The 18,045-nt window shown below is 38.8% G+C and overlaps 1 protein-coding gene across 4 annotated transcripts in view; it reads right to left on the bottom strand.

Moving 5' to 3' along the window:
* The window catches only part of LIN7A (lin-7 homolog A, crumbs cell polarity complex component), a 138,841-nt gene that overhangs the window by 64,252 nt on the left and 56,544 nt on the right, over nucleotides 1–18,045 (bottom strand). Inside the window, exon 1 of one of the 4 annotated variants that reach the window (XM_040989921.1) lies at nucleotides 6,597–6,775. The exons of 2 other annotated variants lie outside the window; for them this stretch is intronic. The gene's annotated coding sequence lies outside the window, so the exon portion shown is untranslated. Of the gene's footprint in view, nucleotides 1–6,596; nucleotides 6,776–18,045 lie in introns of those variants that run through there. One more of the 4 variants, XM_040989923.1, reaches the window with a different exon arrangement.

The following is an 18,045-nucleotide window of genomic DNA, read 5'->3' as shown; positions in this document are numbered from 1 at the left end:
TGGTACTGGCCATGTGAAGGAACCTGTCCTATGAACCTCACTGTTGTACGTAGGAGTGGGAATGAGGCAAGTTGTTACTTATATTTGATAGCAGGATTATCCAGGTCATCCTAACAAATGAGCTGAGTGCTTACTACCTGGGGTTCTGCTAGAGCTGCTACAATTGTCATTGGATTGACAGCCAAAAAACACTCCTGGATTCTGTCTTGCCCAGCCCTGGCTGTTGTGGCCATCTTGGTAGTGAATCAGCAGATGAAAATTCTTTCTCTAACTCTTTCAAAATAACCAGTTAATATCCTCAAAAGAAGTCCTTCCTGCCTAACCTTTTTTTTTTAAAAGATTTATTTATTTTTTTATTGGATAGTCAGATTTACAGAGAGAAGGAGAGACAGAGACAAATTTCTTCTATCTGCTGATTCACTCCCCAGTGGATGCAATGGTCAGAGCTGAGCTGATCTGAAGCCAGCAGCCTGGAACTTCTTCCAGGTCTCCCACGTGTGTGCAGGGTCCCAAGGCTTTGGGGCATCCTCCTCTGCTTCCCCAGGTCAGAAGCAGGGAGCTGGATGGGAAGTGGAGCAGCTGGGTCATGTGCCAGGACCTTTATGGGGTCCTGGCACTTAAAAGGTCAAGACTTCAGCCACTGAACCACCACACTGGGCCCTTGCTGAATCTTTAACTATCTGCCTAGTTGCACCAACTGGATGGAGTTCCTACCTTCTGGATTCAGTCTTCCCCAGCCCTGGCCATTCCTGCCATTTGGGGAGTGAAGCAGCAGACAGAAGATTCTCTCTAGTTTGCTCTAGCTCTTTCTCTTCCTCCTTCTCACTTCTCTCTCACTCTCTCTGTCCCCTCTTCCTTCTTCCTCCTCCTCTCCTTTCCTTTGCCTTTTAAATAAATAACAAAATTAAAAGATATGGTTTCCTCCAATTAGCACTCTTAACATCTGCAAGCAGACCTGCACAAGAGCTGGGTTTACACTGTTCTAACTTCCAGCCTTCAACATTGTGGGCTGAAAACAGCCCTCTGCCTTCAGTATTGTTGTCATACCTGCAAAAGCTCTAATGCAGTCTCAAGAAGGGAAGTGGAAGATATAGTTTTATTCCAGAGAAGTTGTCAGATGTTTGAACTTATGAATGCCTCAATTCTGCCCAGCTCCTTCAGCTTACAGTAGCTCTACACTGAATGAGGCACACTTTGTTAGCCTACTGAACCTGAGAAATAATCCCCACCTTTATATTTCAGTTTCTGAGTGACTGGTAGAGCTATGAGCTACGATCCTTCACAAGATATAACTGTACACCACAGTGTGATTTACATTCTGAATTGATTACTTTAAAAGGCGGAACTGTCAACCAATGATATTCGGTGTGTGTGTGTGTCCTATAAAGTTTCTATCAATGTTTACCAGCACATTGAATCACTGCTTCCAGGAAAAATTTACCATTAGGTCCTTATGAGATGCTGGTCACATTTTTTTAAAAACCAGTACATTCACGGGTTTGTCTTATTTGTGATTTTGTTTAAAGGCATCCTATTGAGTGTACATGTGTGATTCATTAACATCGAATACAAAACCAAGAGCACACTATAACACAGTCTCCAAGAACCTTATCTAAAATACGTATTTTCCTGAAAGCTGCAGCTCAGCTTCTTGTCTTTGGAGCATTTGACAGAACCTCAGCACTACAGCGCAGGTGAAGGTCACTCCAAAAAAAACCTTAAAAAATGTGATGAACAAGGCACTAAGCAGATGTCAAAAAACACACTTGTTTATAGCAGGAAAGCTGGAAGCACAACATCGAGTACCTTGTCATCCCCAGCTGGGAAGCTGAGGGTGTACAGTGGGTGGCTCAAATTTTCCTATTGAGGAAGATCAGCAGAATGAAGAATTTCAGGTAAGGATTGCCTTTACCAACGCCACCCTGACCCACGATCCCTGACACGCGGACTGCATGTTTCACAGGAGCGAGGATGCGGTTCCCTCTCTTCCTGTGCTCTGTCGGTTACACTTAAGTTCAAGGGATCATGCTTGATGGGTTCTAATCATTCTTATAAGATGAAGGTTGTTATTTCAAACTAAATTAACTTCTGGCTCTTTCACATGCTCAGCTTCGATATGGCTTTTAGGGATGCCGTCTTAAGCACGACTTTCATCAGAGCTCTAGCTCAGGTTCCTTCACTGAAGGGATAACTGGACATGTCACAGTTAATAAACTGCCTAAACATATCTGAAGTTTGCTCTACAGCACCCCCTGGTGTCCTCTCAAAGATAGGGGTCACATAATCACCCACCCAACAGTGCACATCTCCTAACCAAGCTACTACCAGACACACATTTTATTTTTTAATCATTCAGATTGCACAGGCACCTCGGCCTTCTCTCCTGATGAGTTGTTTAATTACATGTCATAATTGATTTGGCAAAGACCTCAGGTGGATTTTTGCAAAATTTCTTTTTTTTTTTTTTAAGAAAAGGTTTGTTCAAATATGGTTTATGTAGGTCTTCATTCATAATTGCCATGTACTGTATGTAAACCCCAAAAGATAAAATTACATTTGTAAGTTAAAGGCATAGAATTTGCAGTCAATGTATTCCTCTGTAGAAATGTAATCAGCTGACCTTGACATGAGGTTTAAGATGACAGGGCAAATCAATTCTAAGAACCAATTCCTGAGGCTTGACCCCAATGCTCCAATTATCCCCACACTACTTGAGATCTGCATAAGATTTTGTAAGAGCTGTTTCCATTTCAAGCCCAGAGAAAGATACAAAGCAAAGAATAGGATCACTTTATTGCTACAGCAGAACACCACAAAAATGATGTGGAGAAAAGAATGGCTGTTTACATTTGCCAATTTAGGATGAAGGCATTTGAGATTTTCATTTTGAGAAAGGATTGAAAAAAAAACTGTCAGGAAGTGGCCATGTGTTTTCATTAGGGGCATTGTCGGAACATTCCCACAAGGAAAAACATCTGCATCATTATCACCACTGTCAGGAAAATTCCCCAGCATGCAAAGCAGTGAATACACTTGTCTTCGGCAGCAGAGATGCTAACTCATTAAAGAGCCCAGATCTGAAAATGAGCCAAACTTCATTTAACTTTGGGAAGTGATATGTCAGGTTTAATTATAGTATGTAAGAAGAAAGGCACCAAAATGCAACATATATATGCGAAAAATATTTCTTAAGTCTCTTTCTCTCTGAAAGCACAAAGTGGGTCAGTTTTATCAATGTGAAAGATGATTTGAATCTGAATGCATTATTAACCTGTCCTGAGGGATGAGGAAAATTTGCCTTTGTATTTCCATCTTTCAAATTAAATCCCATAAAAATCTAAGTCAGGTTGGAAAGGTGGGGTGGGAAGGAGGTGGGGCAGGAACACTAGGAAAGTTTTAATTACATTGAAGTGCTTCGTTAGTACCTGCCTTCAGTCAGAAAAATGCCATCCGTTCAGATGGATGCAGACACTCCCAGACACTGGATACAAAGTCCCATTCATTTTTATCAGAGATATAAGAAAAATTACCTGGTAATTCTATAGTTGTTTCAAAATCTATAGTTCCACTTTATGTCCTCACTACTTCAATGTTTATCTTAAGGGTTTTTATTTTGTTAAAAGAATTTCCTCTCTGGTAAAATTAACTTCCATACTGACATGATCTACTAAGGTAAAGCCCACTCAACTGTTGGTATGCCAGTTTTAAATTGTTTTAATTGATTTACTTAATTTCTTTTTTATTTAATTTTTTTAATTGATTACATTGCATTATGTGACACCGTCTCGTAGGCTCTGGGATTCCCCCCAAACCCCTCCCCATACCCTCCCTCATGGTGGATTCCTCCACCTTGGTGCAGTATTACAGTTCAAATTCAGTCAGGATTCTTTCATTGCAAGCATAGGGTCCAGCATCTTATTGTCCAGATAAATTCAACAGTTTCTTGGGGAGACCATCTCTGATCTGAAAGCAGAGCTGGCAGAATATCATCCCGATCAATCAAAAGCACAACGATTTACTTAATTTCTTATGTGCATAGAGAGGAGAGGGAGAGAATGCAGCAGAGGAGTGGGGAGGGGTATGGAGGGGAAGTAGGAGGGAGAGGGAATCTTCGCTCTGCTGGTTCACTCTCCAAAGGTTCAAAACAAAGGGCTGGGCCAAGCCAAAGTCAAGAACCTGGAACTCAATCCAGGTCTCTCACATGGGTGGCGGGATCCAAACACTTGAGTTATCACCTGCCACTTCCCAGGATGTGCACTAGCAGGGACCTGGAATCAGAAGTGGAGCTTGGTCTGGAATCCAGACATCCTGCTAAGGAATGTGGCAATCTCAACCAGCACTTTACCATTACACTGAATGCACAACCCAGGTTGGTTTATTTTGTAAAGTGAGTAGCACTGTGATTATCACGGATAACTTCAAAGAAAATGAAGGTTTGCTTCGGAAGCAGTCTTAGGAGATCATGACTCAGAACTATCACAAATAGGGCTAAGACTTAGGATACCCCATATCTCCACACTTGGACTGCATGGGGACAGTAAGCAGGATCTTGGGTCCAATGTCAATACTTAATTAAAGTGTCACTGGAGGAGCAGGAAGCTTCCCTGTGAATCTCAGGGAAAGGACTTCAGAATTTTTGCTCTGTGAGATTTAGAGTCAAAGATGATGAGAAATCTTCTTCAGCAAAATAATAGGAGGGATAGACTTGAAGAGGAGGAAAATGTTGCCTATGTAAATAGGTTGAGTCACAAAATTGGCACCAGGATTCATGGTGAACTGTTGGGTGTGCTACCTCTGTTTGCCTGCACCGAGCATAACGAATTGGGCTATTTGTGAAGTATTATTTTAAGATTCACTTATTTTTATTGGAAAGATCTTCCATCTGCTGATCCACTCCCCAAGTGGCCACAATGGCCAAGTTGAGCTGATCTGAAGCCAAGACCAAGAGCCTCTTCTGGTCTCCCACGTGGGTGCAGGGTCCCAAGGCTTTGGGCCATCCTCAACTGCTTTCCCAGGCCACAAGCAGGGAGTTGGATGGGAAGCAGAGCAGCTGGGACACTAATATGGGATCATGTTGCACACAAGGTGAGGACTTTAGCCACTATGCTGTCGTGCAGAGCCCTAATTTTTTTTTAGATTTATAACTCCTGGGCCAGATAATCAGTTAGGGTATTAGGAGCCTTACATTAGTATTCAACAATGATTTTAAAAGTTGTGTGTTTATGTTGCTGGCATGATTTTTAACAGATGACACAAATAACTAACCTTTCATTCTGGAAATTATGTGTAACGGAAACCAGAATTTGTTTTTGTAATGCAGATATATTTCTCAAAGACCTAATTTAATAAAGATGTAAGGGGGTCTCTCACTTTTAATTTATTTTACATAAATTAAACTTGATGTTACTTAATAGATACAAAGCTTTATGGGAGGAAATAATCAGCGAAACTACTCTATCAAGAATAGTAGGAACTTGATTACATTTGAATATGGTTCAATTTGATTGCTAAGTAACTGACTTAGTGTTCCTTTTAAAATCCATTAAAGCATTTTTGAGTCTATTATAATTTCCTTAATGCTGTTTATTATGCAGTATAGCTACTCAGACAATGTTTTCAGTTAGATTTGTTGTGTTTAAACTTTGTTTCAGTTGGGAAGAACCAAAATAGAAATAACAATTTTTAAAAATGAAATGAAAGATATTCAAAATAGCACAGAGTAGATGGTTTCCAAATGCATAATGAAATCCCTTGGAATCCTTAAGATGAGATCTGGCCCCCAACCTAATATTCTGGTCTAACTGCAAAAGGGGTAAGAATTGTGAATTAGGGCTCTTAAAATTTTTTCAGGTAAAATTTGGTATGCAGCAAAGTTTGACAACCACTGGCACAAACACTGAGAAAAGCTAATACCAACAAGGTAGAGTGAAGCTAGAGCGTTAGAAACATCATATTGTCATTCAGGACCCAGGTTTTTATGCCTATGGAATTTTCAATATCTTAAAATTTTCATTAAAAAGTTGTATTGCTTTCTTTAAATTTCAGTGATGGGTAAAAACAGAGGTAGAGAGACGGAATCTGCTAGACAGACATTGTGGAGAGGGGACTGAGCTCTTATCTGCTAGTTCATTTCCTAAATGCACACAATAGCCAAGATTGGGCTGGGACAAAGCTGCGAGCCAGAAATGCAATATGGGTCTCCCTTGTGAGTGGCAAAGACCAACTATCAATGCCTCCTCTGATGACTTTGGGGTCTGAATCAGGAGCCAAAACTGGGTAAGCAAACCCATATATTTTGATAGGGGATGCAGGCATCTTAACCACGAGGCCACTCAGACTGTCATTGTTGTCTTTCTAATCTTGTCCCTTTTAATTATGCTCTGAAAGCTGCCACAGCTCCAAGCATCAGCGTCAAATAAGAGGTCAATCTTCTCTTCCCACCTGTGTTTTAGGAGCTATATCTTTTTTATAAACCCACCCTGAGACTTGCACTAGAGCATCATTAATTAGATTGGAATACAGATATTTTCCCAACCTAATCACTAATAAAGAAACGTGATGGTGACACCTGCTTTAAATCAAATCAACAGATTTACCTTCTTATCAGAGGATGAGGCCACTCTTCTGAATCATGCTATTAGAAGGGATTAAGGCACTTGAATGAAATCATATTTCTATAATTTACAGAGCAGAAACAGAGACCATTGGGAGGATAGTGTAATGTTTTCTCTATTAACCTTTCACACTCTGCCCATACTCTGCAATCTTTTTGGATGGGTTTCTGTAGGAAGACAATGGATCAGGAGAGGACAAAGGGGAATCTTGCCACTGTGAAACCATAACCAGCTGTAATCCTCTGAGAACGTTCCAGGAACTCAGGACAAAGGTCCTGAAGCAGCTGCAACAGAACAGCACGGGAGCAGGAACTCCCTAATCCTCAAGCTTTGGTAACAGAGCAAAGAGAGGTACTTCTTATGTATGCTCTTTAATCATTAGTACCCTGCTGGAAGAACACATAGTTTTCTGATTGATCCCCCTTGCATGTTAGCATGTAAGCCACATCCTGTTGCAAACCCTCCTTCCTTAGCCCTACATGACTCTGTCTTTAACAGTCTTTTGCTATTGATCAACTTCGGCTATTGACTGTCAGTAGTCTATGTGTATGACTATTGGCTCTGTGCACCAAGCTGCTGGACAGTGAACAGGTTTCCTTTTATGCAAGACTTCTATGGGTTTTCGTCTTGTTTATGCCTTTTCTCTTTATATGAACATTATGTTCTACAAAATGAGAAGCCATGAAGATGCCAGGGTTCAGAGGAAGCCACTCCAACCCAAAGCATGTTTTTCTAGGAACAAAGAACTTGCAATGAATTTTGATCGTTCAATTATCCCCCTTTTTAAAAATATATATATTTTTTGTGATAAAAGCTCAGTGTCACTAAACACCAGTTCCCCCCCCCCCCACATAGGCTTTGCTAGCATTTGCAATGAATTTCCTTCATATCCAGAAATGTTAAAACTTTGTATTCAGGCGGATGTGTTTTATACTGCCAATTTAATAGATCAATATTTCAGTCTTCACTGAGGTATACTGCAGGTAACAGTCCAAGGAAAACACTGCTGAAGTGTTGCTGTACTGATGGAACAAAGGGAAAGCTAGAAGCTGCTTCTCTCTCAGTTTCCTGAAGTAAGATAATAGATGGTTAGCCACTGTCCCTCAGTAACATTTCTTTTCTTTGATAATACTTGATTTTTCTCCCCCTCCCCACCTCTGAAATGTAAGAAGGCTAAGTAATCATTCATAAAGTTCATCCAGTCTCCCAGGATTTGTGTAACCAAGGAGTAGACATCTATTTTACTCCTTCAACAGCTGTTTTGTCTTTTACATCACTCAAGTCAGACTTCTCAGGAGCTAAGTAATTCAATAACCAGGGAGTGGCTTTCAGTATCTCATCTAACTGTCCTCTCTGGCAAAATTGGAAATGCTAGCTGTCCTGCTTCACACAGTAGCTTTCATGAGGATTAAAACAACCCAACTGGATAAGATCATTGGAGCACTTGCCTCCCACTGGTTTCCCCAGGGCATCGCATCAGACATGGTTACGAACAGGTGCAGTATAGGCTCACCTTTGGAGAAATTCTAGAGCAAACACCATTCTGCAGCATCACAAGCCAGACTCACTTTTCCAACTGTTCTGCACTTGACCCTTACAGGAAATGGACATGAATATGATATATCTAAGACGCAGGGTGGGACACCTAAGGTGGGCAAATACTGTAGCCTGCACTTGTCTCCTAAACAGGAAGACAAACAAACAAACCAAAAACCAAAAAAAAGCCAGAAAAGCAAATAAAATACCTCATTTCTGGGAGACTGAGGAAAACTTCAGTAAGTAAGTCAGCCTGGTGCTTCAGGTCGGTGGCTGTCAGTCAAAATACCCAGCATTGTGTGTGCTCTCCTTGTAAGACCACTTTTGGCAAGGAATCCACTTTACCCTGCCTCTCTGGGCCTGTGACCTATGCTGAGTCCTGCAGTTTTACAACTCTGCCTCTTGGTGTGCTATTACACAGAGTCACCTGAGTTCACTCCAGGGGACATGCGTAATGGCCTCACTGCATCATTCTGCAGCTATGGATCAGTGACTGTTCTAGGAATCCCTGTGACACTCGTGCTCATCAGGGAAGATCTTATCTGTCCATTTCACTGGTCCAAGCTTACACCTGCTCATGCATATTGCCTAGCATAATCTACGATCCTCCTGAGGGATATGGATAAAGTACCACTCATACCATGTAGCTCTGTAACTGGGACTGCAAAGTCCTCTGAGTTCCCTTAGGACCTGGGGAGGACCGTGTTCCCATTCTGTTCCTCCAGATTCATGTTTGTCAAGACACAATCTCCAGAAGAACATGCTCACAGAACAGGAGGCCTGGGGAAGCCCTCCGCTACGTCTGGCAGCTCCAGGACTGGACTGGAGGCTCTGGAAATCCCAAGGATCCCTCGTGTGTCCCCAGTGAGGCACTGAGAAGACTCTATCTCCATCACACTGCTGCAGGCTTCTAACTGTCAGTGCACACCCTTGGGTAGCACCCTTCCCACCCTACAGCAACTGGGCTGTAACTCTCAGCACCATATTCTTCAGAGTTACTGAAACCCACCCAGCAAAACCTAGCAGGGAACCTGTCTGTATTCCATTGTTGAAAGACCACACATTCTAGCGCACCATACCAACCTTACCAAGTAATCACTGGAAGGGCTGAGGTAGGCTCGCGATTACCTCCCTCAGTGCCGACACTTGACATTTCAGTGCTATAAGCCCCAGGAGAACCTGGGCAAGATCCTCCTCACGTTATACAGTTCCGACGTCACAGCTGTTAGTATCAGCATCCCTAGCATCGCTCAGGCTTGCCTCTTGATACCACAGGTCCATAGCACTGAGAACATGCCTATTGTCACCACAATCCCTACTGTGATGGACACTTAGCTCTCTGGGGCTTTAGACACACCTGGGGAAGCCCATGCCCACTTCCAAATCAAGCTACTACCTCTATGAGCTGCTGCAGACTAAACAACTGTGATACTTATAAAGACTGCTGACCATGATTATAGCTGAAGAAATCACTCAGAGGTTACACTTCTGGGCTCACAGAGAAACAGCACCAAAGCAATTACCCAACTGATAACCTTCTTTAGGATTAGTAGAAGGATTTCTTATACCAGATGGACAGACATATGTAGCAATATGTATATATGAACAAAGAAGTATGCCATCTCAAAAAAAAATGCCCTGTAATTCTCCCTAAATAGATCCTGATTTGAAAGAAATCTATGACACATCTGAAAAATAATTTAAAATAATGACCATAAGGAAATAGAGCTAATATTCTGGAAGTAAACAAAGTAAGATTACCTCTTAACCAGACTAACAAAGAAAAAGTATAAACAACTCAAATGAATAAAAATAGAGATGAAAAGGAAGATACTATTACTGATATCACAGAAATGAAAAGGGTCATTAATTATTATAAACAACCATATGCTAATAAATTGGAAAGATCTCAAAGAAATAAATTCCTGAGTATACATCTTATACTAGATTTAAATCAACAGATTAAAACAAAAAAAATTCACAGCAAGTAATGAGCTTGAAGCAGACATTGATAGGAGACTTGATGATTGCTTAGATCTTGTTACTTGCTACGGATCCTTCCAGATCCTCTGGGGAGAAAAATCGAGGATCTGATTGCTTTACAATTGATTTCTACACAATGTTTGGAGAGAAAATGACTCCATGCTCTCAAGCTATTCCAAACTACTGCAAAAGCTGGAGCTCTGCCGAACTCTTCATAAGGCTATCCTTTCTCTGTCACCAGAACCAACGACACACGCAAAAAGAAAATTTTCAACTTATATATTTATGACAGAGGTACAAAAATTCTCAGCAAGATATTAGCAAACCAAATCCAACACTACATATAAAAGATGACCCATGACAATCAAATGAGAATTATCCCCCTATTGCAAGATTGGCTTAACATTTGCAGATCATCAAATGTTCTAAATCACATTAACAGAGTCAAAACAGAAACCATATGATTATCTCACTAGGATGCAGGAAAGCATTTAGTAAGATTTAGCAATCCTTCATGATACAAATTCAATACATGCAGCACAGAAACAAATACCTCAAAAGTATAAAAGTATATACAACAAACACATAGACAATATTACACAATATAGAGGAAAAGCTAAAAAAGTCCTCTCCAACTTGGAACACGACAATGATGTAAATTTTTACCTGTTTTATTCAATATAGTATTGAAGGCATTAGGAAAAAAGCAATAGAGTAAGAAAGAACATTAAAAACGAAACAATTTATAAATATTTAAGATTAAATTTAGCAAATAAGTGATATTTCTAAAATGAAATCTATAAAACACAGATGAAAGACATTATCAAAGGCCCACATGTAATGAAAAGATATCCTTTGTTAATAAATTGGAAGAATTCATATTGCTAAAATGACCATAATACCTAAGGAATCTGCAAATTCAAAGCAATTCTCATTAAAATACCAATTATGTTCTTTACAAAATTAGAAAAATGTCTATCGAACCAAAAAAAAAATTTGAAAATCAGAAGAGCCAATACAATGTTGAGCAAAATGGAATCAACCAAGAGGTATCATGATTGCAGAGCATCCTACAAAGCTTAAGTAATTAAAAAGGTATAGAACTGGTCATGTAGATAAATGGAGCAGAATAGAGAACTAAAAAAAGAAAAAAATCAAGCTATGTACACAGAGCTAACTTATTTTTTACAAAGTTACCAAAAATATACACTGGAGAAAGCATAGTTATTTCATAAGTGTGACTGGCAAAACTGGATATGCATAGAAGAATGAAGATAGATCTTTGCATATCATCATACAAGAAAGTCAACTACAGGTGGATCAAAGACCTAAATGGGGGACCCGAAATTATGATGTTGTTGGAAGAAACTCAGAAGAAACACTCTGAAGAATAAACAATAACCCCAAATGCACTTGCAACAGAAGTAAAAGTAGCTAAATGACCCTTCCCAAACTCAGAAGCTTCTTTGCACAGCACACATATGACAGAATGGGTGAAATATGCGGAACCAACTTATCCAACAAACAATGAGTATGCCGGATGTGTCTGGAACTCAAAAAAATTAAACAACAAATGCAACAAAGCCAACAAACCCTTCTGAGAGGAGAGAGGAGTGTAAGACGAAACCTGAAAGGCAGAGAAATGAGAAATTTTCAGCAAATATATGAAAAAAGTGCTATCACTAACCATCAAGGAAGTGTAAATCAAAAACAGAATAAGACATGGCCTTTCCTATCAGGATAATGGCAATTACCAAAAATAGACAAAGTAACCAGTGCTTGTGAGGGTGTGGTCAAAGCGAAGCTCTCAGATATTATTACCATGTTTTAAAGATTTATTTATTTTTATTGGGAAAACAGATATACAGGGAGGAGGAAAGGCAGAGAGGAAGATCTTCCACCTGCTGATTCACTCCCCAAGAGGCCGCAATGTCTGGAGCTGAGCCAATCCGAACCCAGGAGACAGGAGTTTCCTCCAGGTCTCCCACGCGGGTACAGGATCCTAAAGCATTGGGCCGTCCTCAACTGCTTTCCCAGGCCACAATCAGGGAGCTGGATGGGAAGCGGGGCTGCTTGGATTAGAACCAGTGCCCATATGGGATCCTGGTGCATGCAAGGCGAGGACTTTAGCCGCTAGGCTATCACGCCAGGTCCAAAACTCCCATATATTATTTATGGCATGTAAATTAGTAAAGTCACTAGACAAAATGGTAAGGGTACTATTATAAAGATAGAAATAGATGATGCAACAATTCTACTACTGGGCATATACCAAAAGATGTGAAATCACTGTTTCAAAGAGATACCTGCTCCACTATGTGCATAGCAGCATGATCCATGGTAGCCAAGTACATCAACAACCAGGATGTCCATTATCAATTGAATGCATAAAATATGTGATATAGACACACAAGTATACACATATGTGCAGAAACTCACAAATGGGATGGTATTCAGCCATAAGAATGACATTCTGTCAATTGCACCAAAATGGATGTAACTATGGGACATCACATTACATGAAACAAACCAAACACAAACAGAAACACTGCACGCTCTCCCTTATAAGGGTGCAAGTTGATGGGGAAGAAAGTGCACTTTAGAGGGTCTAAGGGGGAGCCAGCCTTGTGGTGTAACAAACTAAGCCTCTACCTGCAGTGCTGGCATCCCATATGAGTGCTGGTTTCAGTCCTGACTGCTCCTCTCCTGATCTACCTCCCTGCTTAGGCAAGTGATCCGTCTATCCACCTTTTGCATAAAGAAAATACTTTAATAGGGCCATTTTTATATTTTTTATGGGTTTGGAAGACAGACCTAGAGATCTCCCGTCCTCTGGTTCACTCCCCCATGCTTGTAGTACCAAGGAACTGACTCATGCTGAAGAAGAAAGCTGGAGTGCCATTTAAGTATCGAATGCAGGTGGCCCAGACTCGAGCTGTTGAGCCACCACTTGCTGCCCCTCAGGGTGTGCATCACCCGGAAGCCGAGGAGCCAGGACTGGAAAACTCCCAAATGGCAGCTTACCCACTATACTAAATGCCCACACCAAGGAAAATATTGTTATTGAACTATCCTAGGAACATGCATTTTCACCCTTGCTTGCTTTTGTATATGAAAAGTAAATAAGGTGTGTTTGTGTTACTTTAACAGCAAACAAGATTCTAAGGAATTATTTGCATACCTTAGGAAAGGCAAATGTAGAATTCTGCTGTAAAAGACAAAAAGTATTTACCATAAAAATGATCTAAGTCCCGAGGTCATAAAATTAAGTGATCTTTTTCATTCATGTATGTGTTTTTACTGTAACATTTTTTTAAAGAAACCTATACAAAGACAACATTAGAGATATTCAGGCTGTGTCCAACATGTTGGCTCTATGGCTAAATCCTCACCTAGGCCTGGGATCTCATACAGGTGCTGGTTTTTGCCCCAGCTGCCCCACTTCCCTTCCAGTTCCCTGCAGTAGAGGATGGCCCAAAGCCTTGGGACTCTGCACCCATGTCAGAGATCCTGGGAGAACCTTTAGGCTCCTGTCATTGGGGCCTCTTGGGGAATGAATCAGTGAATGAAAGATCTGTCTCTCCTTCTCTGTAAATCTGCCTTTCCAATAAAAATAAATACATCATTTTGAGTAAATAAGTAAATAAAAACGTATTTTGTTATGTTGTTTGAACCTCCTTTACATGTCCCCCTCATTCAAATTAGCCACTGTGGTGACAAAGCCCTTTCATGTTAGGATTTAAGTTGCCAATATTTGCACCTTTATCAAACATACTGAAATCTATAATTCAATAAGCATCTGATCTTTAATCATCATAAACATAGTTTTTCCAAAAGGAAATCATTATTTCTAAGCATCTGAACATTTGACACCGAATAAACACAACAGTCAGATAGATGGGTGATTTACTCATTAACATAGTGTCTTCAAATTCAAGTTTAAGTGTTTGCAGCAATTCAACTTTCAAGATTAAAAATTAGGGTGGGTATGGTGATGTTGCTGCTTTGAACACCTGCTTGCCATGTCTGAATGTCTGTCTCGAGTCCTGGCTACCCTGCTTCCAATCTACTACTACAAGGCCAGGAAGAAAGTGATCCTGGCTCAGGTGGCTGAGACCCTGCCACCATGTAGGAAACTCTGGTGCAGATCCTGGCTCTGAGCTTTCAACTGGCACTGCTGACTAGAATCTGTAGATGAAAGGTATCACACTCCCGTTCGAATAAATGAACTTGAAAAATTAAGTGCTGATGGTCAAAGACTCTCTAGAATCTTGCAATAAGCAGATGGGAACCTTTTTACCGTTGAAAATTCAATGGGAGGATGACATGTTTTATAACTCCTATAAAGCACAAATAGTTTAAACTATATTGGTAGATAATTAAGCTATTTTCTCAATATTACATCATTGTGATTAGTTCACTAAATGAAATTAAAGATTGTATAAATGTGAGTTTTTTTTTTTTACTACTGCTTAACAAAATCCAGTGTTCATTATACAGAAATTGAAACTGGAATAGCCACTTAGTAGTTATATGTTCAAATAGTGGACACTTTGATTTTTGTTTTTGCACCTGAAAATGGAAACACTATAAAGACATGATTGGAATAATAATCGACTTTGTTTGTTTTTATTTTTATACAATGATGATTAAGTCAATATTGAATTAGACTCTTCACTGCCCAAATTTCTAAGATGAAGATCTGAACATCAAACATGTTTTAGTGACTATATTACTTGTAGTTGCTAAGTCATGGAAATTTAAAACATTCTTTCCTTTGCTATGATCATGTTCTAAAATTAATTAGTGCAAATGTATATTCTAAATGAATCTGTCTTAACTATTGCTTGAATCATTGACTATTCTTGACAAGATACTTTGCATGAACTATCAACAGTGAGATTTGGATCATATTCATAATTACAAACTCTTCAACCATACTGATTAATAAATTACTGTCCTCTCATGAGATTATCTGAAACATCTAAAATATTTAATTTTATTGAGTTGTGGTGTCTTCATAATTTTCTAAGACCTTGAATACCTGCCAATCATAATTTGGCTATTTAAGTTTTTAATTTTCATTGACACATAACTTAGGAAAATCTTTGTCATATATATTACAGCTTGTTTAAGAAAGTCAATTGATTTAGATAATGCCTCTGAATTCTCTCACCTTGAGATTGTACTTAGTTAGAGGTACTATCTTGGGGCTAGCTATAATCTACTGTTTCATGTATGATGAAATTAAATTATTTAAAAACCATTTAGTAGAATATAGCTATATATCACTCTTCAATATAAAGAGTTAACAGTAAGGGAGAATCAAACAGGTTGTCCTCTTACTATATGGTCAATTGCTTCATATATGGAAGGACGAGGTAGTCTGGTGTGACAAGATTTTCAGTAACAGATGTTTTTCTTCTTCCCTAGGATTCCTTCCTAGCTTGGTGGCAAAGAGTTGAAAATCATTTTCTTGGCTCTGGCACTGAAGTATTAAGAAAAGCATTATGGTCACATTTCAGTAGACACACATATTTTATAGTGTATCTTGAAACATAATTGCCAAAGTATGTTTTTTTCAACAAATTACATCATAAAGGACTGAAATTCACTGGCGATCTTACAAATCTTTTGATGATACGATGCCAATTATACAATGATTAAGCCTAAAATTTTTACTGTGCTTCCTGGGAATCTGAGCCTCACACATACAAAAGAATATACTACTAAAGCAAAACATGTTGTTTTCAGCAAAGGAAGAACTAGTAGGCAATTTTTTTAAGTGTTGCTGTTGGTGCAAATGAGGCACTATTAAGAATGGGATCATGATACAATTTTCCAGTTATTTTAACTCATTACTGAAAGATACCGAAATGGTGCTTCATTTTTCCATGACATTTCAGAATTTTCTCTTTTGCCACTGACAATACAAAGTAGAAATAGATCTGGACTAGGACCCAGGAAACTGTTGCTCATTAACTCAGGCAGAAACTTGCTTGGAAGACCACTTACACTTTCTGGGTCTCAATTTATCATCTCTGAAAATAAACAGATCATGGTGGATTGAGGTGTCAAGTTTATACGTAGCAGAATGCTTACCAACCTCCTAGTTTTTAGCAGAAATGTAATCACATACACATTTTCTTGGGAATATTTCCACTGGATTCACAAAGATGCCTATGATTTCCCCAAATCCTAAGAGCCACAGGACTAGGTGCTATGTAAAATTCCTTTTAATCCATTGCTTTTATGTCAAATATTATAAAGATACATTTATCACATGAAGATCCATGTGCTACATGTGTACATATTCATAAGAATGCATATGTTCATACAAGTTTATAAAGAATCCTGAATGTCTCGATTCTAATTACAGGTCACTTCTTAAGACTTCTGAAGCAATGCAGCATGTTTGAGAATTGCATAAAGTCAGAGTCCCGCTTGAAATTTCAATATTTGTGAAAATCCAATATTTGTCTGCTTATTAAATGATTCACTTTACTAAATCCTCTCATGTGTCCATCAAATATTTGTTAAATACTCATTATTTGGCAGAAATTATGGTCAGTGACAATTTTCTTTTACAATTGAGGCAGACATTGCCTACCATCAGTCTCATAAGGTGGATGACTTATTTAAAACTTTAATCAACCTTAATGAAAGCAAAAGAAAAGGACTCACAAATCACAGGTTTCCGACTGTTCTATTTTTGAGCAATTTGGGCCACTTTTTCCTGTCCTCATTAGACCTCATGTGCGAAGATCAGAATTGAAACCATGACAGTCTTCAGTTTATAGAACATACTCATTGTTGCCCAAGGATCCATAAATGCCTAACTTTATTAATTTATGTGTGCGCACGCATACATACCCCCAACCATAGTGTCGTGGACAAATATGAAACAAAACTTAAGATCACAAGCAGCTGAAATTGAAACTGTAGAGTACATTCCCTCCCTGGATCAGTTGCCTTGGCTCTCCCAAACGTTAACCAGAGCATTGATGAAGCGATATATTAACTGAGCAGCTCATCACATCACCCAGAAACAGATCACCAGGAACAGAAACTCACTCGTACAACCTATGATGTACAATAATGTGACGGGCCTGGAATGAAGCGATGCATTATTCAAATAAGCGAGTGAGAGGTAAATAGTTACTCTTAAAGACAGCAGATAAAATGATATATCCAGCTCATGCCAGACACGAAAATAGGTTCTACATGCATTAAGAGCATACTTTTAAAAATAAAAATTTTTGTTCAGTAGAAAATACAGATATATAGCTTCTAGGCACCAGGGTACAGAAAGATGCTTAAAGTGTAATTATGAAAAAGCATTGGTTACTAAATAATTCACTGTGAATATTTAAAATTAAGAATTTTATTAGTGGAAAATACTTTAACCACATTACAAGACAGAATATATTCACTGTATCTATCACCAGTAACTAACATATATTGCTTATAAGGATATGTTTAAGATGTATATACAGATCAGCAGAAAAGCACATGAACAGAGTGCTCAGAAAAACACACCTGTGATCAACAATTACAAGAAGGAATATTAAATAAATGAATGATTAAGTAAATACGAATGATGAGTTCAATGAGATAATATTACACACAATTGGTAAACTTTTAAAAGCCTCAACATACCAAGTAGTGGAGGAAATGTGACTGCAATACTTGTATTTTGCTTTTCAGTGTATATATTGGAACAATCCAATTTATTTTAGCTATCTGGTTATTTTTAAATTGGCTATATAGGAGTGAAATAGATATCATTCATTTCACTTCATTATTACTTAGAAATCTCCCTTATAATATTGTTTAACCATACCTATGAAAATATATACTTATGAAATGCATATTTAATAAAATTTAAAATAAAACAAAACAAAAAAGTTAT

This window comes from Ochotona curzoniae, unplaced genomic scaffold, assembly GCF_017591425.1.
Source record: "Ochotona curzoniae isolate NIBS_2020 unplaced genomic scaffold, NIBS_Ocur_1.0 contig_1014, whole genome shotgun sequence".
Lineage (NCBI taxonomy): Eukaryota > Metazoa > Chordata > Mammalia > Lagomorpha > Ochotonidae > Ochotona > Ochotona curzoniae.
The sequence above is the reverse complement of the archived record's forward strand: the minus strand, read 5'-3'. Positions and strand labels throughout refer to the sequence as shown.